Below are 27,834 nucleotides of genomic sequence, written 5' to 3' on the forward strand. Positions count from 1 at the left end.
CAGAACCCTTTGCAGCTTATGGACTCATGTTCTCCTTGAGGAGGGCAAACTGTGGGCACATGCATCCTATCAGTAGCTCTGGCACAGCTTGGAAACCCCATTCTCTCAAGGCCAGCCATTACTTCAGGAATATCTTTTATGCCCACCACCTGGGGATGGACTGCATGCCTGATTGCCTCAGCAACCTCCAGTACCACTTTAAGCACAGTTGACTTCCTAACCCCAAACTGGTTGGCAATAGACATGTAGCAGTCTGGTGCAGCCAGCTTCCAGACAGTTATTGCAGTCCACTTCTGGACCAGCAAGGGTGTTCTCATGCATGTGTCATTACGCTGGAGGGTTGAAGGAACCGTCTCATAAAGCTCCAGAAATGTACCTTCCTTCATGCAAAAGTTCTGGACCCAATGCTGGTTGTCCCAGGTCTGCTTGTGGCCCTGCTCCAGAAGCACCAGTCTATGTAGGGGGCATTAGCAGCTATACCAAGTATCATGAGAAGCATCAGCCAGTTTAAGGCTGACATGTCTGTGTCCTCCTCCTCATCATTAGCTCTGTCAGGTGCCTTCAGTGGGTCAGAAAATGCCTCCAGAATGTCCTCCAGAATCTCATGAAAGCTCTGCCCAGAGTGAAAGTGCAAGTGAGAGAAGTTCTTCAAATGGCGACTGCTGCATGTTGCTGTCCCTGGTTGCTGGGCGTGTTCAGACCAAAAGGACAATTCGGCAGGATGCGTTGGCGGGGCACTCAAACACTCTGTGACATATGGGAGAGGACAGTCAAGTTTTCCCACACTGCATCACCAACAAAGGGCTACAGTGACCAGATTTGGGGAGGGTGCTAGGAAATCTGGGATATGGGTGGTTGGAGTCAGGCCTCTGTACTGTGCTGTGGACACTGGAGCAGTGTGGACATCTGGTGGCGGTTTGGGTTCAAAAATTTTCAACCTAGAGTCCGCAATCAGTGTAGATCCTCAAGCCCTGGGTTCTCAAACCTAGGGTCTGGTGACTCGAGTTCCACTAACTCTGGGCTTACTAGACATACCCTAGGGTGCCTAAGCCACCTGACTCCAGGAGGCAGGTCCCTGGCTGTGGATCACAAGCAGAGATTGGTGCTTCCCTGCAGCCCGGGATTAGGTGCCTAACCCTGTGAGAGGGGAGGCCCTGAGGACAATGCCTCTCATGAGGAACTGCCATTGGCAAGTTTAGGCGGCTCCCCACCTAGTAGGCTGGCTTTTGTGGATCCTATTCTAAGGCATCTAACTCTTCCCATTCATAATATAGGGAGCCTGGGCACCTAAGTCTTTGGATCCCATTGTTATTCCAGTGATTTTCCAGGTACCTACAAGTTAGGTACCACGCTGCTGAGGGTTCTAATGGCTAGTCATGTTGTGGATCTGGGTCTATGAGCTTTACTTTCCTTAGCAGGACACCATCAGTTTACCATCTAGCCATCTTAAATAGAAAATCACCTAAAAGTGGATTCAGGAGCTGCTGCCGAGCTCATGCCAATCTGTGGTCTTACAACCACGTTCCCCTGCTTCAAACAGGCACATGTTCAGAGGCCCTCAGAAATTTGTCCAGCTTGAGACACCTTCTGCTTAATTTTCAGAGGTGCTGAAGATCTCTGCAGATGTCTCAAACCTAGATTGCGCAACCCTGAATGGCAACACAGGGAAGGGGGCAGATCACACAGGCCAATGGATCCTTGAGCAGGGGGAAGGGAGGAGAAAAGTGGGGAGTTCCAACTGCCCCTCCCCCAATATGCCCCTCTGCCTTTGCAGCAGCAGCAGGATGCAGCCTTTTCAGCCACTTCCTAGAGTAAAAACGGAACAGGGAGCTGTTCAAGAACCCCGAGGGTTTCTGGCTATTACTTGTAAGGGCATTCTGTGCCAAAAAATTAAAAATTCTGCGCACAATATTTTAAGATTCTGCAAGATTTATTTGTCAATAAATAAATGTAGAGACAGCGGGAAGCACAGGCCACTGGCTCCATGAAAGCGGGAGATCACCCTGTAGCTCCCCCACCCCTAGAACATGGACTCAGTGTTGAGGCTGAACCTGACCCTGAAACAGCACAAGGCCTGGGCCTGCCCCAGAAACACCCTGGGGCCCTGCCTCTCTGTGCCAGGCACACCAGGTGTGGAGCAGACAGGCTCAACCAGACAGGATCCAAGTATGGAGGGGCTCAGTGTGGAGGGATCCAGGTGTGGGGTGAGAGGATTCTGTGTGGGATGCAGGCAGCTCAGTGGGTGGGTCTAGGTGTGGGGGGATCTGGATACACAGAGGCTCATTTGTAGGGCGGTTCCAGGTGCAGGGGCAATGGGACTCTGCAGGGGCTTCTAGGTGATGGTGGTTGGGGCTCAGCAGAGGGGTCTGGGTGCTGGGGGAGTAGGGCTTGGTGGGGTGGGGGTCTGGGTGCAGCTAGTTGGGGATCAGTGGTATTGGGGGCTGGAGGTGGGGGCTTGGGCTCATCAGGGTTGGGGTTTGAGTGCAGGGAGTTCAGTGGGGGTTGGTCTGGGTGCAGGGGTGGGAGTCTGGGGGCTGGGGGGCTGGGTGCAGGGGGGCTCCAGATGCAGGGGTTGAAGTTCAGTGGGGTGGGGTTCGGGTATGGAGGGCTAGGGGGGTTCTGGATGTACCGGGTCTGGCTTGGCAGGGGTGTCTGGGTATGGGAGGTCCATATGAATGGGGGTTGAGTGGATGGGGGAGCAGCTCCCCATACAGTGACCCCTCCCCCACAGCTGAGGAGCGATGAGAGGAGGAAGCAGGGGAAGATGCTGAGCTTCCTGCAGCTGGAGGAGGTTTCTGGGGGTGGGTGGACACTGCCCCAGCCACTCCTTGCAGGGGAAGAGAAAGTCCTGTCCTCTCCTGCCTTCAGCCCATCCACAACTAGCAGTTGATCCTGGCTCAGAGTAGGAGCCACTGGCTGGGGTGTCCCCAGCCCCACAGTGATTTACCTCCCTGCCAGCTTCTCTGAGTGCCTGAAACAACATACCTATGCTGCTAGGGAGTGGTGCATGACTGCTCTTGCTGCTTCCATTTGCTTCCCTGTCAGAAAGTCATTTTTCTGCGGGGAAGCAAAGAAATCTGTGGGCGACATGAATTCTGCGCATGTGCAGTGGTGCAGAATTCCCCCCAGGAGTAGGTTATTAGGCCACCAACTGATGCCATAAAGGGCAGATGGGCTTCAGGATCAACAGGCAGTGGAATGTCCAGGGAACCCCACATGGTAAAGAGGGTTCAGAAAGCAGTTAACAAACCATCAACTTGTTGGATTGGTCATTAGTGAGTGGGCAGGGGATGGGAGGCGTACATGCCAGGCACAGGTGTCATCCCAGATCCCACATAGTCACACAGAATCTTTCCAGCCTAGCCCTGGCTCTACCATCACAGCTATTACACACTGATCCAAGGAGGTCTGCTTAACTAGCCTGGTGGGAAGGGGAAGCTTGGTTCAGTGACAGCTCCTGCTGGCAGCACAGGGAAACCAAGGGGTGGTTACAGGGGCAGAGATTTTATACCCCTTGACTAGAGACTGTTGGCTTGAATGTCACGCACATATCCTCTAATGGCCAATTGCAGCTCAAAAGATTGCCTGACCTGTGGTTGAGTCCTCCAGCAGCTCTGTGGAGGCAATGCCAGGAAGCCGAGCAGAGAGGGAAAGGGACTGAGGAATTCAGGCCCTTCTCTGCTCACAGGGTAACATGGCATGAAGGGAACATTTCTACTAGACATTAGGAAAATGCTCTGCCCAGAAAGGGAGGTGGCTGAAGCCCCATTTCTGTGGCATTTTAGGGTCAGGTTAGCAGATGGGAAGCAGCCTGGAACATGCAGGGGTTCACTGAGTGTCCTCTCTGGCCCTTTGTCTATGGTTCTGTGCGCAATCCCAGCCGAGGTATGCCGGTTCTGCCTACACCTTCCTTACCTGTGCTCTGTGGTGGTGGCGGCTGGCGCCGAGCAAACACTTCAGAGAGATCTGAAGTAATCCCGGCCCAGAGTCTAAGGCAGGCATTTTGGAAATGCCTTTTGGAAGGCACCATGGCCAAAGGCCTCAGAGTGCGGCCACCAATTCTTTCTGGTGGCCGCACTGACACGCTATCCTAAAATACTTGATTAACGTTAAGAAAACAAATAAATATGCACATATACACGTACACCCATCCACATCATTGCAATTTATGTAGGGTGTTGGGTTTTTTCGCAGACTCAATAATAAAAATATTACTGCAAAAAGTGGTATTTGTATATTTGTTAATATCCATCACTTTTCACAGGACACTTAGTAGCTATCTGGAAGGCTGTGAAAAGTGATACTTGCATGTCTGTTAATATCACTTTTCTCAGCAAGTCCCAGGAAAAATTAAGCCTTGGATGGGGGTGGGAAGGTGCCGGAGGCGGAGGCAGTGGGGGAAATGGGGGGATGGATGTGGGCCACGGGAGGCAGTGGGGCGCCTGGCGATGGAGAGGGGGGCATGGATGCGGGGCCAAGAGAGAGGAGGGCGGGTGGTGAGCCCCGCAGCTGCACGGCTGGAGCCGGGAGTTGGCAACCGCTGCTGTGCAGCTGGGGGTCAGTGCCCACGTCCAGAGCCCGGAGCTGGGGACAGGAGCTGAACAGCTGGGGAGAGGGTCAGTGCCCACGCCTGGAGCAGGAGCTGCATGGCTGGGGCAGGGAGTTGGAACCCAGGGCCACTGCCCGCTGCCATGCAGCCAGAGCCCAGAGCTGTGTGCTGGAGCCTGGGGCTTTGTGGCTAGATCCGAGGATCAGTGCCTGCCACCACTCGGCCAAAGCCAGCACCTGCTGCCACACGCCCAGGGATGGGCGCCCACCCAGGGCCAGGGATCGGTGCCTGCTTCCGCCCACCCGGGGCCAGGGATTGGTGCACCTGGGGCCGGGGATCGGCGCTTGCTGTCACCTGCCCGGGGCCAGGGATTGCTGCCCGGGGCCAGCGGCCAGGACTGGGAGTTGGAGCACGCCACTGGGGGTCGGTGCCCAGGGTCAGCAGCTGCCACCAGGGTCGGGGGCCGGTGCTGTGTGGCCCACACCACATGGCCACAGATGGGGATTGGAGCCTGCCACTGCGTGGCCAGGGGTTGGAGCCTGAACTGAAGCCCCATGGCCAAAGGCCAGGGCTGTGTGGCCAGAGTTGGTGGTCAGCGCCCAAAACCAGCAGCCGGAGCCAGGTGTTGGCACCTGAAGCCCCATGGTTGGAGCCCTGGTCCATGCAGCCAAGCTCCCTAAGTCCCGCCGCTGGAGCCTGCCACCCAACCACCCCAGGACTGAAGCCCGAGTCTCATGGCCCCCCCCGTAGAGAACTCTTCGTGCTCCTGCAGTGTTGTGTCCCACCTGTCTCCAGGGGCCATGAAGGGCTGCACATCCAGGAGGAACAGGGAGGCAGGGGGGAGAGCCAATGCTTGGCCTTTCCCACCCCTCCTTCCCGCCCCCCCGCCACTGCAATCACTGCTCAGGAAGCTGGTGTAGCTGCAGGGAAACCCCCTGGTGGCTGCATGCGGCCAAGGTGGCTGCATCTGAGAAACGTTGGTCTAAGGAGAAACTACAGGCTCATTCAAGATGGAAAGGTCAGGGATTCACAGACCTCACGGAGGAGCTTCCTTCTGTGGTGCTGAACACTGGGCACAGATCATAATGTCCTTGTACAGTTCCCTCTGGTAGCCAAGGAAGGCTAGTCCCTCTGTCTGAGGAACTTACCTTGCCTCCATCACATAGTATCTAAGCCCCTCACACATTTTGTGTATTTTTCCTTGTACACCCAGTTCTATTGCCCCACTGTACAGATGGGGAACTCAGGCACAGAGAAACTAAGATGAGATCCTCACAGAGACTTAGTCGCCTAACTCCCACAGAAATACCTTTGTGCAACTGGGCCTAAGTGACTTGCTCAGGGTCACATAGGGTGTTTGTGGCACAGCAAATAAACCCAGGGCTCCCCGAGCCCATGCTCTGACCATTCTTCCTCTCTGACTGTCTGCTGGCCAAGTACAGTCACACGTATGCCAGACATTTCCTGGGCAGCGGCGTGTTAACTCGCCTGCCAAGAAGGGATTTGGTGGGGGAGGAGTTAAAAAATGAAACTCCCCCTTCTTTTTCTCTGTTGATCAGTGTGTCCAGATGTTCTTTTGTTAGAAACAGCCAGGCACCTTTATACTGAGAACTCATTAAGCACTCACTGCTAAAGAAGACAAAACCAAGAGTCACAAGGGTATCAATTAGCACCTGTTCATTGCTGAGCCCATTGCAAGTACAAAGGAAGCAAACAGGCTTGATCACCTTCTACCTGGTCATTGTTCCTGATGGGGAGGGAAAACTTTCTGGGTGAGACAGAAGAATAATTAGGCTTCTGTCCTGCGTGGCTGAGCCCCAGTGGAGGAGAATGCGGTGGCAGGTGCAGTGTGGATCTGGCCCTAAAAGAAGATGGTTTTAGTAAAACAAGGAAGGCGGTAAAGAAAAAGCTTCAGAAGCAACCAAACAGAGACTCCAAACATATATTTTCTGATGAGCCAGAATGTGCGTGTGCATGCGAGAGACCCAGCTGTGCAGGAAGCAGGGAGGAGCTGCATGAAAACCAACTTTCCAGAGAGAAAGTCTCCTTCAGAGCCATGAGCGTCAGGCAAAAGGAGAGGCCAGATGAAAAGGCTGGTGGCGCTTAGAGCAAACGGGATGCGTGCTGGCTCCTAACTTTCATTTGGGTTCAGTGGATGTGAGAATTTTACATATCTTGGAGGGTCTGTGACTAAGTTCCCCTACTCCCTCCCTCCCACTCTCACCACACCCCTTACGTTCCCCCATTGCCCCTTCCAAGGCACATCCCACCCAACCTACCACTCCCACTCAGGACCCACCATGGCCATTGCTACCACATGGGTGGTGCAGAACCCCTGTTGCACGTATCCTCCTCACAGGTGAAAAAGGATATCCCCTCTGGCTATGGCTCCTACAGCCCACTGTGAACCCCTCAGCTCAGGCAGAGAAGCGATACAATCATGCTCTTGCTGCCATTCAGGGAGTGGTAGCGAGAGCCTTTGGCATCCCAAAGATGTATTGGACATGTCTCCATCCCTCTGGTGGTGCACTACTCTGCTGACCCTTAAAGGAGTATATCTACTGGGAGTGCTACATTTCGCATAATATTGCACTACAGTCTGGCATTTTTGTTCCTGGGAGGCCACACCCAGAAGAAGCGGGGCAGGAGGAGGAAGAGCAGCAGCAGCAGAATGTGGCTGCCGAGTAGGGGCAACACTGACATCCACAACAGGCACATGCTCAAAGGCCGCTGTCCCTTGTCAAGAGAGAAAAGGAGGATCTGGGAGTGACCCCCTGTAAGGGGTGTTCTAGCCCATCAGCTGGTACCTGTAGACTTCCAATGAATCTTAGCAAAAAAGAAAGACAGACTCCAGAGTGGAGATTGCATGGCCCAGCTTACCACAGGAGTAGCACAAGTTAAGGTGTTGCCAGCACTCAGGGATGAACTGCCGGTCAGTGAGGTCTACCTGTATTGGCTCAACTGCTGGGTGTAATCTGATTGTGGGAGGCACGGTGGTGATGCCCCTCTTCTTTCTTTTTGTCACTTGCATAGATGGTTGTCAATACAGATGTTGAGCTCTATGAAGGCATCCAGGCCTGTTGGGGTCTTGACTCGGGCCAGTTCATCCTTAACCTTGTCCCACAGGCCACCCTGAAACTGATATAACTGGGCTGCCTCATTCCATTCTTTGTCTGATATGGGACAGTGGAAGTGAGCTACCTAGGCAGTGGCTGGAGCAGTGGCTGTATTGACAACCATCTATGCAACTGACAAAAAGAAAGAAGAGGGGCATCACCACCGTGCCTCCCACAATCAGATTACACCCAACCAGTTGAGCCAATACAGGTAGACCTCACTGGCCGGCAATTCATCCCTGAGTGCTGGCAACACCTTAACTTGTGCTACTCCTGTGGTAAGCTGGGCCATGCAATCTCCCCTTGCCCTATGAGGAAATCGGTCCAAAGGAATCTGGGAAACGATTCAGCCCAGGCTCAATGAAGGGGGTGGCCTGAACATTCTAACAGAGTATCCACCTGAAACCCCTGCTGAGGTCCTGATAGGGATGCACTCCGGCACCCATTAGCCAACACTGTATCTGCAAGTCCCAGCCGAATTGTGAAAGACAACCGCTCCCTATGCAGCTGACCCTCCTTGACTTGGGTGCAGCAGACAATTTACTTGATGCAGCAGCTGCCCGGGCACTGCAGATCCCTTTGCGGCCCATGACTGTCCTGGACCTGGTAGAAAAAATTGATGGGTCCCTCTTATCATCTGGGCCAGTGGCCATAGAAACTGTTCCGCTTGAAGTTACAATCCAGGGACATCGAGAAACCCAACAGTTCAGTGTCATCCATTCCCCACACTTCCCTCTGAACCTGAGTATTTCATGGCTGGCTCTGTTGGAGTTTCTGCAGGGCGGCCTGAGCCGAGCAGGCATGGTTATGGTAATCAAAGATGGTCGATGTTGACTGGTGAAAGGAATCCCAGTTAGACAAAAGTGGACATTTGACATCAACAAGGGAGAGCCCCAGTCCAACGCCTCCCCTGTGAGCAGGCTGACTACCAGGCCTACTTTAGTGTGGTCAGAAACATACACCTGAGGTCAAGTATGAACAAGAGATGGCATTGATTCATGAAACTTTGGAATTCGGAGTAGCTCCCATTGAAAAGCTTGGGCAGAGGGATGGTGGGTCCCTGCTCAGGGAGCAGCAGAGCTGGGAGAACCCGGAGTGCAGCGTTTTCTGCCCAGATTTGGTGAACTTGAGCCCACAATGTCTGATTCTCAGTGGCCAGCTGCACATTCTGCACCCGCAGGGCTCGGCTGTCTGCCTGGAGGAGGGTCACTGGCTCATGTAGTACTGATGCCCTTCCTGGTACAGGGAGCTCTGCTGGGTCTGTCCTCAGATGGGTCCACTTGGAAAGGTTAATAGGGTCTGAGCTATCTGCAATGACCAGGGCGTGGGTGGTCAGGCCTAGTGGTCAGCGCAGGGGTCGGGCCAAATGGTCAGAGCAGAGGGTCACAACTAACGACAGCATCAGGTGCCACGTCAGGGGTCAGAGACATTGTCAGGTACCAAGCTGAAGGTCAGAGACAGAGACAGTATCGGGGTAAGGTGGAGAAGCAGGGCCCTGTAGTAGGGCAGGACAGCAGGAATTGGGAGTAGACAGGGTGTGGGGTGGGAGGCCAAGAGGCAGGAGCAGGAGGGGTAGCAGGAACCAGGGGCAGGCAGGAAGGCAGGGCTCAGGAGTCAGGTAAGCAAGAGGGGTCCAGAGTCACAGCCAGCCAAGAAATCCTCTCAGACATCTTGCTGTTGTTTTTTCTTGATTTAAATGGTATTCCTTAGCCAATCAGGGGGCTGGATGTTTCTCCCAATCAGGAACTTTGGGGGCAGGGCCCTCTGTGGACTAATCCTTCCGTAGTTCTTCAGGTGAGCTGCTGGTAGCAGTCAGGGCTTGAGCACTGCTTGGGGACCCGTGGGTGTGGGTTTGAGGCCTGTGATACCTCACAGGAACCTGACAGGATGAGTGGGCACAATGGAGGTGCATGGAGAGATGAGAGGAGTCAGAGAGGAAGGGGAGTGACAAATGAGGGAGAGGGGGTAAGACCAGGACCAGGAGGAGGAGAACAGATAGGGCAGCACAGAGAAGGGAGGGGGTATAGGCAGCGCCCAGAGCGGTGATGACAATGGGACAGGCCAGAGCTCAGCAGTGAGTGCTGAGATCCTGCTGATGTGGGTTCCTTCCTGCGGAGACCACATACATCCTGAGCTGAAATGGACATGTAAACCTCACCTTGGAGGTCATTGCTCAGGTTTGCCTTTTGGAGCTGTAGGCCCTCAAGGCTGTTCACCTCGCTACTTCCCCACTCCAGCCTTGTTTCAGTGAATGAGGAGGTGGAAACAGTCTTGTGTTACTGGGGCAGGGCCCCCACCCCAGTAGCCAGAATTGGGAGTGAGTAGCTTTCTGGGCTCAAGTGGAGCCTGGGAGGGACAGTCCTAGAATCTGGTGTTGCTGCGGGAGCTGTCTCCAGGTGGTTCTGCCGGGGATGAACTTCCCAGATCCATGGAGGGCTGCGGACAGAGAGGACGGAGGGAGCTGATCAAAGGCAGTCTCACAAAAAAGGGAAAGAGCAGAAGAAGAGGTTGATGCAGGGGATGTGACAGATGGTGCCAGTGTTCCAGGGCTGTGAGCAGGATTACTTTGGGTTGTACAGCTAAGGTTCCAAGAGAGGAGGCACAGATGCCAGATGGTGCAGTCAGGGTCCAGGTGAGGAGGTAGAGATGCCAGGTTGTGAAGTTGGGTTCCAGGTGAGGTTGCTGAAGTGCCGGGTCACGCAGAGAGGGTGGAGGTGAGGTCGTGGAGGTTCCAGATGAGGTGGGGAGGCGGTGTGCAGAATGAGGTAGGTGAAATGCTCGGTGGTCTGATTTGGTGCTGCTAGGGGGGACTCACTGTTGTGGGGGGAGGGGGGAATGTCACTTGACAACATGCTGCATGGGAAACAGAAGCCAACAGACTGTGTACATGCTTTCCACCAATGCTAGGGACCTCTACCAGACACATAGATTATAGATTCTAAGGCCAGAAGGGACCATTGTGGTCATCTAGTCTGACCTCTTGTGTAACACAGACCAGAGACCTGCCCCACAATAATTCCTAGAGCAGATTTTTTAGCCAATCTTGATTTAGAAATTGTCAGTGACGGAGAATCCATCAAAACCCTTGGCAAATTGTTCCAATGATTAATGACTCTCACCTTTAAAAATGTATGCCTTATTTCCAGTCTGAATTTGTCTAGCTTCAGCTTCCAGCCACTGGATCGTGTTATACCTGTGTCTGCTGGATTGAAGAGCCCATTATTAAATATGTGTTCCCCTTGTTGGTACTTACAGATGTCATCAAGTCATGCCTTAACCTTCTCTCTGTTAAACTAAATAGATTGAGCTCTTTGAGTCTACAATTATAAGGCATCTTTTCTAATCCTATAATCATTCTGCTGGGTCTTCTCTGAACCCTCTCCAGTTTATCAACATCCTGCTTAAATTGTGGACACCTGAATTGGATGCACCAGTGCCAAATACAGAGGGAAAATTACCTCTCTGTTCCTTCTCAGGATTCCCCTGTTTATGCATCCCAGGATTGCATTAATTCTTTTGACCACAGTGTCACACTGGAAGCTCATGTTCAGCTGATTATCCATCACAACCCTCAGATCTTTTTTCAGTGTCCCTGCTTCTCAGGACAGAGTCCACCATCATGTAAGTACATTCTTTGTTTCTAGCATTTATCTGTTAAAACACATAGTGTTTTCTTGTACCCAGTTTACCAAGTGATCCAGATCGCTCTGAATCAGTGACCTGCACTCTTCATTATTTACCACTCTCACAATTTTTGTGCCATCTGCAAACTTTATCAATGATCATGTTATGTTTTCTTCCTGATCATTGATCAAAAATGTTAAATCGTGTAGGATCAAGAACTGATCTCTGTGGGACCCCACTGGAAACATACCATTTGGATGATGATTCCCCATTTACAGTTACATTTTGAGAGCTATCAGTTAGCCACTTTCTAATCCATTTAATGAATGCCATGTAAGTTTTATATTGTTTTAGTTTTTTAATCAAAATGTTGTGTATTACTAAGTCAGATGCCTTATAGAACTTTAAGGCTATTGCATCAACACTATTACCTCTATCAACCAAACTTGTAATCTCATAAAACAAGATATCAGGTTAGTTTGACAGGATCTTTTTTCCATAAACCCATATTGATTTTCATTAATTGAATTACCCTCTTTTGATTCTTTATTAATATAGTCTCCTATCAGCCACTCCATTATCTTCCCCAGGATCAATATCAGACTGACTATAATTACCCATTTATCCTTTATAAAAATTGACTGAACATTAGCTTTCTTTCAGTTTTCTGGAACTTCCTCAGTGCTCCAAGTCATGTTGAAAATCAACAGTACTGATCAAGTGAGCTCCTCAGCCAACTCTTTTAAAACTCTTAGAAGCAAGTTATCTGGACCTACTGATTTAAAAATGTCTGGCTTCAGTAGCTTCTGTTTCACATCCTCCAGAGTTATAAATGGAATGAAAGGAGTGTTATCATCACCATATGATGAGACTATATAACCTGTTTCCCCCCCAAATACAGAACAGAACTATTTATTCAACACTCAGCCTTTTCTGCATTATTATTGAAAATTGTACCACTTCCCTCTAGTAATGGACAAATACCATTGTCAGTATTCTTTTTGTTCCTAATATATTTTTAAAAACTGCTTCTTATTGTCCTTGATTCTGCTGGCCAGAGATTTCTCCTTATGTCCCCTTGCTTCCAATATGAATTTTCTATAACTCCTAGCTTCTGATGTATATTAATTACTATCAGCTTCTCCTTCCTTCCATTTGTTATAGATATATTTTATTTTTTATATCTGCCTTCACTTCTTCTCTAAACCAGGTGGGTTTTTTAACCGACACAGCCTATAGCGTGCAGCCTGAAAACTCATGCTGGAGTGACATATGGCAGGCCTGGATTAACCAGTGTTTGCACTTGGTGCACTTGCAACAGGCCCCTGACCACAGGAAAAACAAAAAGCGCTGGTTTGCAGCACCACTCACTCAGATTTGGCTCAGCTGCCCCTCCACCATCACCAGGGCTCTCACTGGCTTATTTTACTCTAGCTGTGACTAAAATGTGTGGGGAGTCTTTTCTTTTTGTGACTTGGCTTAAAGGGGCCATGACCCCAAATTGCTGTGGAGGCTGATGGTCCAGCTACAGCATACCACAACCCATTCACCCTTGTTCATGTATCATCAAATTGAATACGTAAACCTATCAAATGAGCAGACAGTCCTCTACCTGCAGAGTCCTGAACTATTGCTCCTGCTGCTCCATAATCACACAGTGTACTATGGGTTAGGAGCAGGAGGGTGATTCTTGGTCTTTGTTGGGGTCTGAATTAGTATAACAAGTATGGCAGCTTTGTTCCTAGAAATGCACTTGGAGTCCTATTAGCACTGGCTGGGCTTGCTCAATAATGAGAGAAGCAGTGAGTAAAATGTCTCAATCATTAGCTCTCTAGGCTGAAGCCCTTTTTTGTTGTGTAAAAACTTTAGTTGTGCAAAGTTGGATTTATAATATAAAGGGCTACATCTTCGAAAAAGCACTCAGTGACTTCTCTCAAGTCATCCCTTAACCGTCTCTTTGTTAAGCTAAATAGACTCAGCGAAGTCATCTATCATGATAGGGCAGGTTTTCTAATCCTTTAATCATTCTTGTGGGTCTTCTCTGAATTCTCTCTAATTTAGCAACATCCTTCTTGAATTGTGAGAACCAGAACTGGACACAGAGTCCATCACTGCTTGCACCAGTGCCAAATCCTGAGGTAAAATAACCTCTCTGCTCCTACTCAAGAGTCTCTTGTTTGTGCATCCAAGGATTGCAACAGCTCTTTTGGCCGCAGCATCACCTTGGGAGCTCATGTTCATCTGATTATCCACTACAATCCCCAAGGCTTTTTCAGAATCACTGCTTCCTAGGATAGAGCCCCCCATCCTGTAAGTATGGCCGATGTTCTTGGTTCCCAGGTGTATACATTTACCCACCCATATTAAAACGCATATTGTTTGCTTGTGCCCAGTTTACCAGGCAATCCAGATCGTTCTGAATCAGCATTCTCCCAGTTATTGTGAAATCTGCAAACTTTGTCAGTGATGATTTTGTTTTCTTCCAGCTCATTGATAAAAAGGTTAAATAAGCATAGGGCCAAGAACCAATCCTGGTGGGACCCAACTAGAAACACAGCTGTTCAGTGATGATTCCCTGCTTACAATTACATTGAGATCCTATCAGTTAGCCACTTTTTAATCCATTTATTGTGTGCCATGTGTGACAAAGTTCCTGCTCTACCTTGTTGGGTCTTGCGCTTATTGGCAGATTTGCTTGCCTTGGAGCTTCACGGCAGCCCTCAGCTTGGCCATTTTTCTGAATTCACAGTCCAGGTTGACTCCTCCTGTGTCTGACCAGGAGTTGGGAGGATTTGGGGGGAACCTGGGCCGGCCCTCTACTCCGGGTTCCAGCCCAGGGCCCTGTGGAATGCAGCTGTCTAGAGTGCCTCCTGGAACAGCTGTGTGACAGCTACAACTCCTTGGGCTACTTCCCCATGGCCTCCTCCCAACACCTTCTTTATTCTCGCCATAGGACCTTCCTCCTGGTGTCTGATAATGCTTGTTCACCTCAGTCCTCCAATAGTACATGTTCTCACTCTCAGCTCCTAGTGCCTCTTGCTCCCAGCTCCTCACACGCACACCACAAACTGAAGTGAGCGCCTTTTTTAAAACCCAGGTGCCCTGATTAGCCTGCCTTAATTGATTCTAGCAGCTTCTGTTACCTAACCCAGGGAAAATGGACCTACTTAGCCTGGGGCTAGTATATCTGCCTTCGATTACTCTCCTATAGCCATCAGGCCTGACCCTGTCACACATGTTAAATTATATATTGGTCTAAGGTTTTTTTTTAACCAAAATATTGTGTGGTACCAAGTCAAGTGCCTCACAGAAGGCAAAGAATATTATATCAACATTATTACCTTTATAAACCAAATTTGTAATCTCATCAGAAAAGCTATATATTTTCCATAAACTCATGTTGATTGGCATTAATTAAGTTACCCTTCTTTAGTTCTTTATTAATTGAGTCCTGTATCAGATGCTCAGTCATGTTGCCCAGGATCAATGTTAGGCTGACAGGCCTATAATTACCTGGGTCATGCTGTTTACCCTTTTAAATACTGGCACAACTTTAGCTTTCTTCCAGTCTTCTGGAACTTCCCCAGTGCCCCAAGACTGACTCCGACCAAAGCCCTTGTTGGACTGCAGTGATCTCTGGTAAGCTTATTAGCAGTCCTGTAGGCTCTTTTATTGTTTCCCATATTTGGGGTTGGGAAGGAACAGTGCACCCTTAAAATCTCTGGTCAGGTGAGAGTGAGACGCAGGTCTCTGCCCAAGAGAGCTGACGGCTGGGAGCTAGAAGCCTGGAGTGGGTGCCCTTGGGGGACCGTGAGGGGGGATACAGGTGACATATGTGACTGTGTGTATGTATGTGTGGGGCAATTCTGACTGTGAATTGGCGTAAGTGCCAACCGCAGTGAAAGTAAACAGCATAGAAGGGAAAAGCACAAAGAAAAGTCTCAGTCTTTTGGGAAAGGAATAGTGAAAAGAGAGGCAGGAGGAAATGAATTATGAACAGCTAAAGAGAAGTAAGCAAGTTGAGCTATTCAGAAAAAGGCAGTTCAACACTGAGGAGAGGACAAAGGCACAACTAGTTGACCTGCTGTATTCAGACGACCACAGGAATGATGGTCCAGGTTCACAGGAAACCTCCAGCCCGCTGGCAGAGGGCCCAGCAGCTGGGGGAAATCTTGGAGCAAACTCCCTGAAGAGAAGCAGGGAAGAGGCTGATAAAGGCAATATCCATGCTCCATCAAGACCACATGCATCAGTGCAACAGGGATAGGAGACAGGGCTACAGGTAGACCGAGAGAGGATACAGCTGGAGAGGCACAGACTCTCTGGAAACCCAGCTGCTTGAAGAGTGGGAGTGCCAATACCAGTACAGAAGAGAAGACGGGGGGTGCCAGCATCAGTCTGATGAGAGAGAAAGACAAGGGGTGTGAACACCAGTTTGATATGGAAAGACTGCACCAGCAAAACACCAGTCTGGTAGGTGGAGCCAGGCCCCCTGTACCTGTCCTGATTGTTGAGGAATTATTTCCTCACTTTAGGGAAGGGGATGATATCGAGGTGTTTCTAATGGCTTTTGAAATGGGGTTTGAACAGAACAAAGTGGGGCAGGAGGACATGGTCCAGTGTCTAGCCCCTTTGGGACAAAGGCCTTGGACTTTTTCATCCTTATGGACAGAGAGGACTCTAACGATTATGATCTGTGGAAGCAAGCTTTGTTGCAAAAGTTTAAACTGACCTCAGAAGCGTACAGGGGAAGTTCAGAAGAAAGGGGATGTGAGCTATGCTGAGGTTTCAATTCAAATTAGGGGTTGTATAAGAAAATGGGGAACTGGCTGCGGGGGTTGTCGCAGTCAATGAGGCCTATTAATTAATGAGTATGATACAGTTCTATAAACTCTGCCCCCCCGACCTGAAATTATGGTTAATAGACAAAGATCTTAGTGACATGACTGTAGCTGGTAAAGGGACTGACCAATATACAGATAGGTGGCCCAAGTTTAAGAGTTAAAAATTGAGGGAACATAAGAACGGCCATACTGGGTCAGACCAAAGGTCCATCTAGCCTAGTATCCTGTCTTCTGACAGTGGCCAATGCCAGGTGCCCCAGAGGGAATGAACAGAACAGGTAATCATCAAGTGATCCATCCCCTGTCGCCCATTCCCAGCTTCTGGCAAACAGAGGCTAAGGACACCATCCCTGTCCATCCTGGCCAATAGCCATTGATGGACCTATCCTCCATGAATTTATCTAGTTCTTTTTTTAACCCTTTATAGTCTTGGCCTTCAAAACATCCTCTGGCAAAGAGTTCCACAGGTTGACTTGTGCTTTATGTGAAGAAATACTTCCTTTTGTTTGTTTTAAACCTGCTGCTTATTAATTTCATTTGGTGACCCCTCGTTCTTGTAGTATGAGAAACACTTCCTTATTTACTTTCTCCACACCGGTCATGATTTTATAGACCTCTGTCATATCCCCCCTCCCTTAGTTGTCTCTTTTCCAAGCTGAAAAGTCCCAGTCTTATTAATCTCTCCTCATACGGAAGCTGTTCCATACCCCTAATCATTTTTGTTCCTCTTTTCTGAACATTTTCCAATTCCAGTATATCTTATTTGAGATGAGGCAACCACATCTGCACACAGTATTCAAGATGTGGGCATACCATTTATTTATACAGAGGCAATGTGATATTGTCTGTCTTATTATCTAGCCCTTTCTTAACGATTCCCAACATTCTGTTCGCTTTTGTGACTGCCGCTGCACATGGAGTGGCTGTTTTCAGAGAACTATCCACAGTGATTCCAAGATCTTTTTCTTGAGTGGTAACAGCTAATTTAGATCCCATCATTTGGATGTATAGTTGGGATTATGTTTTCCAGTGTGCATTGTTTTGCATTTATCAACACCGAATTTCATCTGTCATTTTGTTGCCCAGTCACCCAGTTTTGTGAGATGCCTTTGTAGCTCTTTGCAGTCTGCATTGGACTTAACTATCTTGAGTAGTTTTGTATCATCTGCACATTTTTCCACCTCACTGTTTATCCCTTTATCCACAGGCAAAGCAGTAGGTTAAAAGTACTGAAGATCTGTTGAACGAAAGGCTCCAGTCTCAGAAGCGTTGACTCAGTATTTCATCATTCTGAGGTGGACACATGGAGTTCTATACTGTTGGCTCCTTAAATCATAGGTGCTGACTCGGTGGATGCTCCGGGGCTGGAGCCCCCACAAAAAATAGGGGTGCTCAGCACCCATCCGTTGATCAACTGTTCGATGGCCCCTGCTAATCAGCTGTTTGGTGGCGGGTGGGATGCAGGGGGGGAGGGGGCAGAGCGTGGACTGGAAGAGATGGAGCGAGGGTGGGGTCTTGGGGGAAGGGGCGAAGTGGGGGCAGGGCCTTGGGGTGGAGCAACCACCCAGAAAAATTAAAGTTGGTGCCTGTGTCTTAAATTATGTCCTTTTAAAGGGACACGTAGGTAAAATCTGACTCAACACTTAGGTTTGGGAAAACTGGCCCTCGCTAAACCTAAGAACAAGAGATGCTTCCATAGTTTTTTAATGCCAATGAAAATATAGAGTTATTAAACAAATAAATATTCCCCTGCTTTGCTTATAACACTGCAGCTTTGTGTTACTGCAAAAGAACCTAAAAGTGGAACTTACTAGAAAATGCTTAAACAAAGATGTATTTTAATTTTCCAAGGTGAGAGAAAAGCAAAAACTAATCAAATAGTATAAACACTGAAATAGGAGATTCTTCCAGGTTCAATGATGTCAAGTGGAAAATTGTTTAGACCTCATTTTAACTTGTTAAAATCATTCCATTCTGTCCTGGTGAACACTAAATAGTCTGTGGCCCTTCAAGATAAGGGTTTGGCCAGAGTCCTTGGCCAAAATTCCACGTCCACAGTCACATGCTGTATCCCCACTGTTGTGCAGTGTTCTGTGCCAGCTGACTGCTGCATTTCAGTGGTGGGGGAGTGTCATAAATATAAAGGGAAGGGTAACCACCTTTCTGTATACAGTGCTATAAAATCCCTCCTGGCCAGAGGCAACATCCTGTTACCTGTAAAGGGTTAAGAAGCTCAGCTAACCTGGCTGGCACCTGACCCAAAGGACCAATAAGGAGACAAGATACTTTCAAATCTTGGGCGGGGGGAAGGGTTTTGTTTGTGCTCTTTGATTATGTGTTTGTTCTCTCTTTGGGCTGAGAGAGGCCAGACAGAAATCCATCTTCTCCAACCCATCCTAATCCAAGTCTCCAATATTGCAACCAGTATAGGTAACCCAGGTAAGGCGGATTAGTTTATCTTTTGTTTTATGTGAATTTTCCCTGTGTTAAGAGGGTGGTTTATTCCTGTTTTTTGTAACTTTAAGGTTTTGCCCAGAGGGGGATCCTCTGTGTTTTGAATCTGATTACCCTGTAAGGTATTTTCCATCCTGATTTTACAGAGGTGATTCTTTTACCTTTTCTTTAATTAAAATTCTTCTTTTAAGAACCTGATTGATTTTTCATTAAGATCCAAGGGTTTGGGTCTGTGTTCACCTGTACAAATTCGTGAGGATTATTATCAAGCCTTCCCCAGGAAAGGGGGTGTAGGGCTTGGGGGGATATTTTGGGGGAAGACCTCTCCAAGTGGTCTCTTTCCCTGTTCTTTGTTTAAAACGCTTGGTGGTGGCAGCGTACGGTTCAAGGCCAAGGCAAAGTTTGTACCTTGGGGAAGTTTTTAACCTAAACTGATAAGAATAAGTTTAGGGGGTCTTTCATGCAGGTTCCCACATCTATACCCTAGAGTTCAGAGTGGGGAAGGAACCCTGACAGGGGGAGCTATTCCTGGATATGTGGATTGTGAAGCACTCCGCAATTCAGGGTACGCTACCACATTCCCCAAACTAATCACACTTCTGTAGAAATCCAATCTCATATGGAAACTACATGAAGGCTTAGTCCAACAGGCACCTCTCAGTTACATTAATATTCCTTTGGTTTAGGCCAAATGCAATTCCTTGAGTGCCTGGATATTTGTTCAGGATCTCAATATTATGACAATGACATTCAAAGGGGCTGGGTTCTGATTGCGTCTCCAGCTGGGTTTGTCTAAGCCAGCATAATGGCACTAGGCAGCAGTTGGAGGGTGACAGTAAAACGGCTTGATTGGAGACAGAGAACTTAAAGGTCTGTTCATGAAGCAATGCAGACTCATAGATGGGGATCCCTTTATTTGCATGTAGAAGGAATATTCAGCACTTGGGGCTGAGAGGAGCAGCAAGATTAGTGAACTATATAGCCCTGCCGTCCATATCATAGAGGGAACTAAGAGAACTCTTAAGATTGGAGCTGTGTTGTGTCTGAGTATTAAGAATTGATCTTTTCCTGAGACTCGTAGGCTGGAATTATTGGACCATTCCGGGGAATTGCTGACATATCCCAAACCACTAAAAGATTGGGAACAGAGATTCATTGTCAGCTTTTTCAATTGAAGCTTAAGGTTTAGGTCCTGCAATCCTTATGTCCATTTCCTTTTATGAAGGAACCATAGATGTGGTACAGAAGATGCAAGCCAAAAATAAATGGGTAACTGTAGGTTACCTACAATAATATTATCCTGTCACTGGGGACTATTGCCTAACTACATAGCTGGCTGGGAGAAAATGAATGAGCAGAGAGATGACTTCTCCTGCAAAATAACTGGAAAGTCTGACACATTCTGTGTTTGCTCCTCTTCTAGAACAAGGAGAGGTGCCAGGAGAACACATTGTTCTTTCTTTCAGGAGGTAAACTGGAGGGTTGGAGGGAGATTCAGAATAATCAAACCAAATGGTGAGACAAGGTGGGGGAGGTAATAATATCTGTTACTGGACCAGCTTCTGTTAGTGAGAGAGCTCTTACACAGAGCTCTTCTTCAGGTCTGGGAAACTAACTCAGTGTCACTGCTGTTTACCAGGTATTACAGATTATTTAGCATAAGTAGTTAACACATTTAAACGGACCATTCAAAGTGACAGGTTTCAGAGTAGCAGCTGTGTTAGTTGAAATCTGCAAAAAGAAAAGGAGGACTTGTGGCACCTTAGAGACTAACAAATTTATTTGAGCATAAGCTTCCGTGAGCTACAGCTCACTTTAAAGTTATGCCTTTAAAGTCCCATGCTCGTCTTTTGAAAGGGTTGGGCAGGACCAAGAGGTCAGACAAAGTGACCGCTCTGTGAAAAGTGTTCCCCGAAAGGTGACAGGGTGTTTTTGTCTTTAATCCTTACAGTCTTAAGGTCACGCAAGTAGGAAGTCAATGTCTCCATGGCAGAGAAAGGGCTGTTTGTTCAATCACGTTGGCTATCGTGGTAAAATCCTTGTGGAGACCAGGCCCCAGTGGGTTTTTACCTGACTGCAGCTAGTCAAGGTAGACTCCAAGTGGGGGCAGAGGGTTCACCTTAACTAGCTGAACTGAGGTAAAAATTATCTGTGCCTGGTCTCCAAAAGGATTTTATCATAAAATAAAGCAGCTTTTCCTTCTGTGAAGGTGAACCCTAACTAACATAAGACCCTCAGCCATGTGTGGTGTATGCCACCTACCCATGTCAGTTCAGTCATGGGTGGACAGAGGTCATTGTCATCTTACAACACACAGGTTGGTCAGGGAAGCCACAGAGGACATAACATGCTGTCCTGACCCAGGAAGTTCCTTATTCTTGGATGGTGGGGGGAACATTAGAAGGAGGCTGCAGCATTTAAGGGCAGAAGTGGCCACCTCTCTCCATGGTTCTGTCCCAGGCCCCACTTGGAGACTGGGACATGCATCTTCCCAGTGGCTTGCATCCATCACCCCCCTGACACTGTCTGCGAGGTTCCTGGGGTGTCGATGGCAAGCTGTAGGGAAGGGCCTGCTCTGCCATAAGTATTGGCTGCCTTTTGGCAGACATGTAGTGCAGGGAGGGGAATCAGAAGTAAACTGAACAAATGCAATGGACTGAGACTTCCATTTTATGGAGGGTTTATTGATGGCGAACAGAAGCAGCAGGCATTCCCAATATGCAGGAATTGCAAATAGCATTTTTAATCCCATAATTTTGGCATATTTTGTGTACTTATAAACACTTCCTTATAACTCCATGAATGCAGTTTCATAAACAAGTGCTGTTCTAGAACAGTTTGCACAGTTCAAGCAACCACAGATTCCTTCGACGCACTTTGCTAACACACAGTGCACTCAAAGCAGTGGTTAACAGTATAGCTTGTGTATATAGCAATACAGACAAAAATGACTCCAGCAATCTCAGATCTTCTATAATAACAAGCTGAGTTTGAACCTATTACCATTCTCAACCCACAAACTTTCTTAGCAATATTCCAAAGGGCTTCTGAAATCTAGAGGGAAGCTTCATCAAAATCAATTCAATTTCACAAAACATCAGTTTCATTAAAATGGCATTTTCCAAAAGAAAACCACTTTGATGATCATCTTCTGAATAGCTCTCATCTGCAAATACCGGAGCCCTTGTTGGAGTGAGGGTGTGATCTCTGGTGAACTTATTAGCCTGTGTGTAGTTTCTTTATTTGTTTTCAATATTTTCCTCTATAATGCTTTTACCTTGAGATGAATGTGCTTGCTCAGAAGGAACCGTGTGGCAAGTTGCAACTGTGCTGTTTATAGCCTCTAGAGAGAAAGCAAAGCACAAATGCTGACCTTGTAGGCCATCTGGCTTTTGGGGGAATTCACCGTGTAGGAGGGAACTGTGCAGCCTGGAAAAAACCTGGTCAAGCGTAAGAGATGTATGTCTCTGCCCAAGATAAGTGATGATGGAAAAGCTGGGAGACTAGAGTGGGTGCCTTCGCTAGACCACCAGGACGAAATACGGATGCAGTTACCCTGACAAGGGTAACAAGTCCCATGGAAGCTAGTAGGAACACTCCTGGAGGAAACTGAGGCTCAGTGGCAGTCTGGCCCTTAGCAATTTTCTGTCTTTCCAATTAGACGCAGTAATTAGAACAATTAATTTCTCTCCTATACGAAAGAAAACTCACCGTACAGTATGAGGACTGAGCCACAGGCTGTTGATTGCAGGCATCGCCAGGAGTAGCTCTAGCATCATACACAGCCAGCTTCTCTCCTTTCCTTTCTCTAATATTTTCCTAAGGAGTTCTTGCCTCTCAATAATATGAGCAGAAACCAGTGTGCTATCTACTGGCAATGTCCAATGTTGCCCTATACTGTATAATAATACGTAGCTCTCCAACTCTGCTGTCCATTCGAGTGTCTCAAATTTCTGCACAGACACCCTGGCAGCGCAATTTACACGAACACCCTCACAAATGAAGATGAATATTAAAGTGGCCACATTCACCTCTTGGAGAAAACAATTTCCTGGAGAAGTTCCCAAGTCTGCCCAAACAAGGACTCTCACTGCATTGGATTATGGGGCTTAGTTTCCAATGTAGCATACACGGAATTGGAAAGAGGAGCCCTTCCTGAAAATGTCATGTTGTTTTCCAGTTATCCCTGCAACATGACCACAGAGGGAAAAAGCATAGTTTATTAATGAAAGTGGCATGCGCTGAAATAGCCAATATCCCTAGTACCAATTCATGCTCAGTTAAAATGGGTGGACCTAGGTCAGATATGCCTGAGTTAAACAACATCCACCTGCAGACGAAGGAGAAATCCATGTGTGCCCCTGCACAAAGCCCGCCCTCCACACACACACTTGCCCTAGCACTAGGAGTTGTGCAGACAGTGCCACTAGCACAGGTAACCTGAGATGTGCAGTGATGTGACTGACGGAGGAACGTGCAATCCCAATACTGGGGGATGGCACAGAGCAGCCAGCTTCCTGGCTAGCATTGCGTGCAATTGCCAATAGTCCTTTGGGCATGACTCCAGCATGACTCCAGAGCTCCAACCTTTTCTGATTTCCCCATCCCAGGCAGAGATAAAAACACCTTTACACTGTTCTGCGTTCACATGCTATTTATAAAAACAGTCATTACTTTTGTAGACAAGTTGGTTCGCTTTAGGTCCAGCCATTCCAGCATATCGGCCTCCCAGCATAGGCTGTGTGTGTTTGTCCCTTGTACCATACATGGTTTCTGAACAAGATCCACTTTATGTTAAAGATAAAGGCATCTCCTCCCAAATGAACATCCTGGGCAGTTTGCGGGTGTAACACCTTCGTGCACATTGTCCATTCAACAGCGGAGATTAAAGTCCCCGGAGCCTGAAACCTTGTTCTTCTTTCCCATCAGACAGAACGCCTGTTGGCAAGGAACCAGTGCTCTGTGCAGTACGTTCACCAGCCTCACCTGCTACCCCTTGGTCACTTTGCCATCATTTTAGAGGCTGCTTTTTAAAAATAATCATTCGTTTCTTTTCCTGACCCCCCACCATCCGCATGTGGCAGAGCTGGTTCTCATCTGGTTAAGTTAAAGCTAGCTGATAACTATGCAGACCACTCCTGTCTGCTTTTCCAGCTCAAGATACCTAATGGGAGCTGAGTTAAGGCGTTGCATTTAAACATGGCTCCAGGTAAACTGGTTTCTAACACGGTTTGGCCTGTGGCGGGGGTGAGGCTCTGTTAGGCCCCATGTTTACAATGTGTATTTTGGCCTAGGTCCCTGTAGACTGGAGGAATGACTCAGCAGAGGAAATAAAGAGTCAGCAAAATCAAAGCCTCTGGGGTCATATGTGCAATAGGAAAAGTAATTTCACCTAAGCAGGAAAGGAAGTGGAATTCCCTAGCTGGGGCTCAGCCCATTCCTGTGCCCCTGGCCATGCAGCCAGGCCTTGCCAATCAGCCAGTTCACGGGCCTAGGCCTAGCATGATGGTATGAGGGGGGTGGATTAACCCCTGGTTCACTGGTTATGTGTAGATGGGGCCAGAGAGGCAGGGGATCCCTTGTGTCCTTGTCTCTGTAATTGGACTGTGCAGAGTGAGAAGCAGAGGGGTGAAACCATAGCAGTGTACTTGTACCCACAGCCAGAAACCCCTTTGTTTCCTGCCACTCTGATCCCTGCTGGCCTGGTGTGGAGGGGAGTGAGGTTGTAGTTGAGCCAGCTGTTTTGGGAAGGAGTGGGGCATGGTAAGAAACTGCCCCGCCGTGGCCGGCAGCTGCCTAACACTCAGAACCCTGTCTGCAGCAAAGCATGCTGCATCAATTCTGGGCCTTGGCCACTGCTTTAGCTCACATCCTTTTTGGTGATTCTTTGTAAGTGTTACACAAATAAAATTCTTTTCTGCTTCAAAAAAAAAAATGTGTTAGCTCACCTGTGTTTGAAGCTGCCCTTTTCTCACCCAGCTTCTCATTCGGCTCTGATGGCATGATGCTAGGCTATGACATCATGTGATGTTGCCTTGGTGATGACCATGTCACTAATTAAGTATTCTGATCTCACGGGCAGCTCAAGGAGGAGAGGGAGAGCATTTGAGGCTTATTAGGAATAGGGGCTTGTGATGGGGTGTCCACCGCACACTTACTCTGAAAGGGTAAATGTCAGCCAAGAAGGGTCAATTAACCAGACAGGCCACAGCTGAGGGTAAACAGGTGGCTTAAGTAATCCCCTGAGTGAAGGAGGGGGCCCAGATGAGGAGGAAAGAGCTGAGTTGGGTTTATAAAGACAGGAAGTTGCTAGTAGAGAGGGGGCTGTAGGGAAGTAGGCTGCAGCCCCTCATGGGAAGAAGGATGTGTACCTGAGTGTCTATGCCTGGCTTCAGTTGTGGGACTTCAGGGCTGGGCTTCAACTGTCTGTGCCCTGGCTTCAGCTCTGGGGCTGTGGTCAGGAGGCAAGGAGTGGGGTAAACTTGGGGTGCAAGGCTTCAGAAGGGAACTTGGTGCAATGTGGGAGGCAGTGGGGCCTGAAGGGTGATTGGGAGGCAGTAGAGGCAATAGTTGGGAGGGGAGGTGGTAGCAGGGGCCAGAGGCAATGGGTGGGGGCTCAGGGGATGAGGCAGTAGGAGCCAGATGTACCACAGTATAAGTGTACATTATTTTTATTATTGAGTCTGCAAAAAATCTCTCTCAATAAATCAATTACCATGACTTAGATGATATACGTGCATATTTATTTGTTTTTCCTAAAGTTAATTAAGTATTTTATGAAAATTTGCCAGACTAGCAAGAGTTGGTGGCTGCACTCAGAGGCCACCAGAAATGTTGAGAACCCCTGGTTTGGAAGCTGGTGAGCTCAGAGATGGAGGGAGAGCCTGAAGGTAAGGACAGGGCTCAGGGAAAGGCACTAAGGTCCAGGAGGGAACAGATCTTGGTTACTGACTAGAGGGTCCCTGAGCTGGCACCTGGAGTAGAGGGTGGGCCTGGATTTCCCCTGCCAGCCAGTAGGGAATGACCTGGCCATAGGGCCAAGCCAGGAAGGATGAATGCCCAGAGACTGAGAGGGGAGCAGCAGTAGGGGGGCCCTGGACTTGGAAGAAGTCTCCAGGAGGAGGTGCCCCTAGCAGTGAGTGGACCCTGTGACCAGGCTTAGCAGATCGTGGGTGGCAAGCTGCAAATGCCATAGCAAAGATGGGAGAGTTTCCAATCTAGTCATTCCCTTTTGGTAGCGTGCTGAGAAGTCAGACCTGGCCCTTTTTAGCTGAAAGGTCTCAGTGCTTGCTTGCAGCTCTAAGGGCTGGGGAAGGATATTTGGAAAATTCATGCTACGGCTTTGGGCTTTGGGCTTCTGAGCAGGAATAAAAACACACTTTAAACAAAAATGAAAAAGGCTGTTCTGTTCGGGCTTGCCTACGGACTCCCCACTAGGCTCAGTGAGTAACAAGATTAATTCTGTCTCCGCCCACCTGTGCAACCCTGCCCCAAAGATGAAAGGCTGGTAGTTACTGATGCCATCCATCCCCTGGGAGACTTCACTCATTCATGTAATTTCAATGATCATCTCTATGCCACTGACTCTCAAATCCACCTCTCCACTCTTCCCCTCTCTTGCATAGCCCGGTTCTGCACCTCTATGTGCCTTTCCACCATTGGGGGGAGGGAACCTTCCCAGCCACTTAAACTTAACAGGCCCCACTCAGAATTGCTGCTCTTCATTGCAGTAATATCTAGTACTTACCACTTAAACACTGGACATGAATATCACTAAGTAACTGAATTACTATTACTTTTCCTTAGTAAGTGAATTACTACCTAATTACTAAGAAATTCACTTACTAAGAGCAATTCTAATCCCATTATTAAATACAAATTACTAACAGTGAAAATTACTCTTTCTAAGAGATTGCAAACAACTGACCCACTTTAGTGATGACACATTTTAGTACAGGTAGTGGATATAATAGATTAGCAAGTAGACACCACACAACAAAGACTAATCCTCAACTGCACCATGCAAGCCAGCCTGTTGTATAGAACGCAGCCTGGTCTTGCCAGCTGAGCTTCTCCCTTAATATCCTGCCTCAATGACCTCCTGTACGCCGACCTACTTCTTCAATCTCATGCCCTGTGGAAGGAAAAGGCCTCGGTAGAGACCGTAGAATCGTGTAAGTCAACAAATGGCTACGCAGGTGGTGTTGGAGAGAAGGCTTTGGATTCTTTGACCATGGGATAGCGTTCCAAGAAGGAGGAGTGCTAGGCAGAGACGGGCTCCACCTAACGAAGAGAGGGAAGAGCATCTTCGCAAGCAGGCTGGCTAATCTAGTGAGGAGGGCTTTAAAGTAGCTTCACTGGGCGAAGGAGACCAAAGCCCTGAGGTAAAGGGAGACATGGGATACTGGGAGGAAGCACGAGCAGGAGAGCGCGAGAGGAGAGGGCTCCTGCCTCATACTGAGAAAGAGGGACAATCAGTGAGTTATCTCAAGTGTCTATACACAAATGCAAGAAGCCTGGGAAACAAGCGGGGAGAACTGGAAGTCCTGGCACAGTCAAGGAATTATGATGTGATTAGAATAACAGAGACTTGGTGGGATAACTCACATGACTGGAGTACTGTCATGGATGGATATAAACTGTTCAGGAAGGACAGGCAGGCAGAAAAGGTCGGGGAGTTGCATTGTATGTAAGAGAGCAGTATGACTGCTCAGAGCTCTGGTATGAAACTGCAGAAAAACCTGAGTGACTCTGGATTAAATTTAGAAGTGTGAGCAACAAGAGTGATGTCGTGGTGGGAGTCTGCTATAGACCACCAGACCAGGACGAGGTGGACGAGGCTTTCTTCCTGCAACTAACAGAAGTTACTAGATCGCAGTCCCTGGTTCTCATGGGAGACTTCAATCACCCTGATATCTGTGGGAGAGCAATACAGCAGTGTACAGACAATCCAGGAAGTTTTAGGAAAGTGTAGGGGACAATTTCCTGGTGCAAGTGCTGGAGGAACCAACTAGGGGCGGAGCTCTTCTTGACCTGCTGCTCACAAACCGGGAAGAATTAGTAGGGGAAGCAAAAGTGGATGGGAACCTGGGAGGCAGTGACCATGAGATGGTCGAGTTCAGGATCCTGACACAAGGAAGAAAGGAGAGCAGCAGAATATGGACCCTGGACTTCAGAAAAGCAGACTTTGACTCCCTCAGGGAACTGATGGGCAGGATCCCCTGGGAGAATAACATGAGGGGGAAAG

Source organism: Lepidochelys kempii, chromosome 13, assembly GCF_965140285.1.
Source record: "Lepidochelys kempii isolate rLepKem1 chromosome 13, rLepKem1.hap1, whole genome shotgun sequence".
NCBI lineage: Eukaryota > Metazoa > Chordata > Testudines > Cheloniidae > Lepidochelys > Lepidochelys kempii.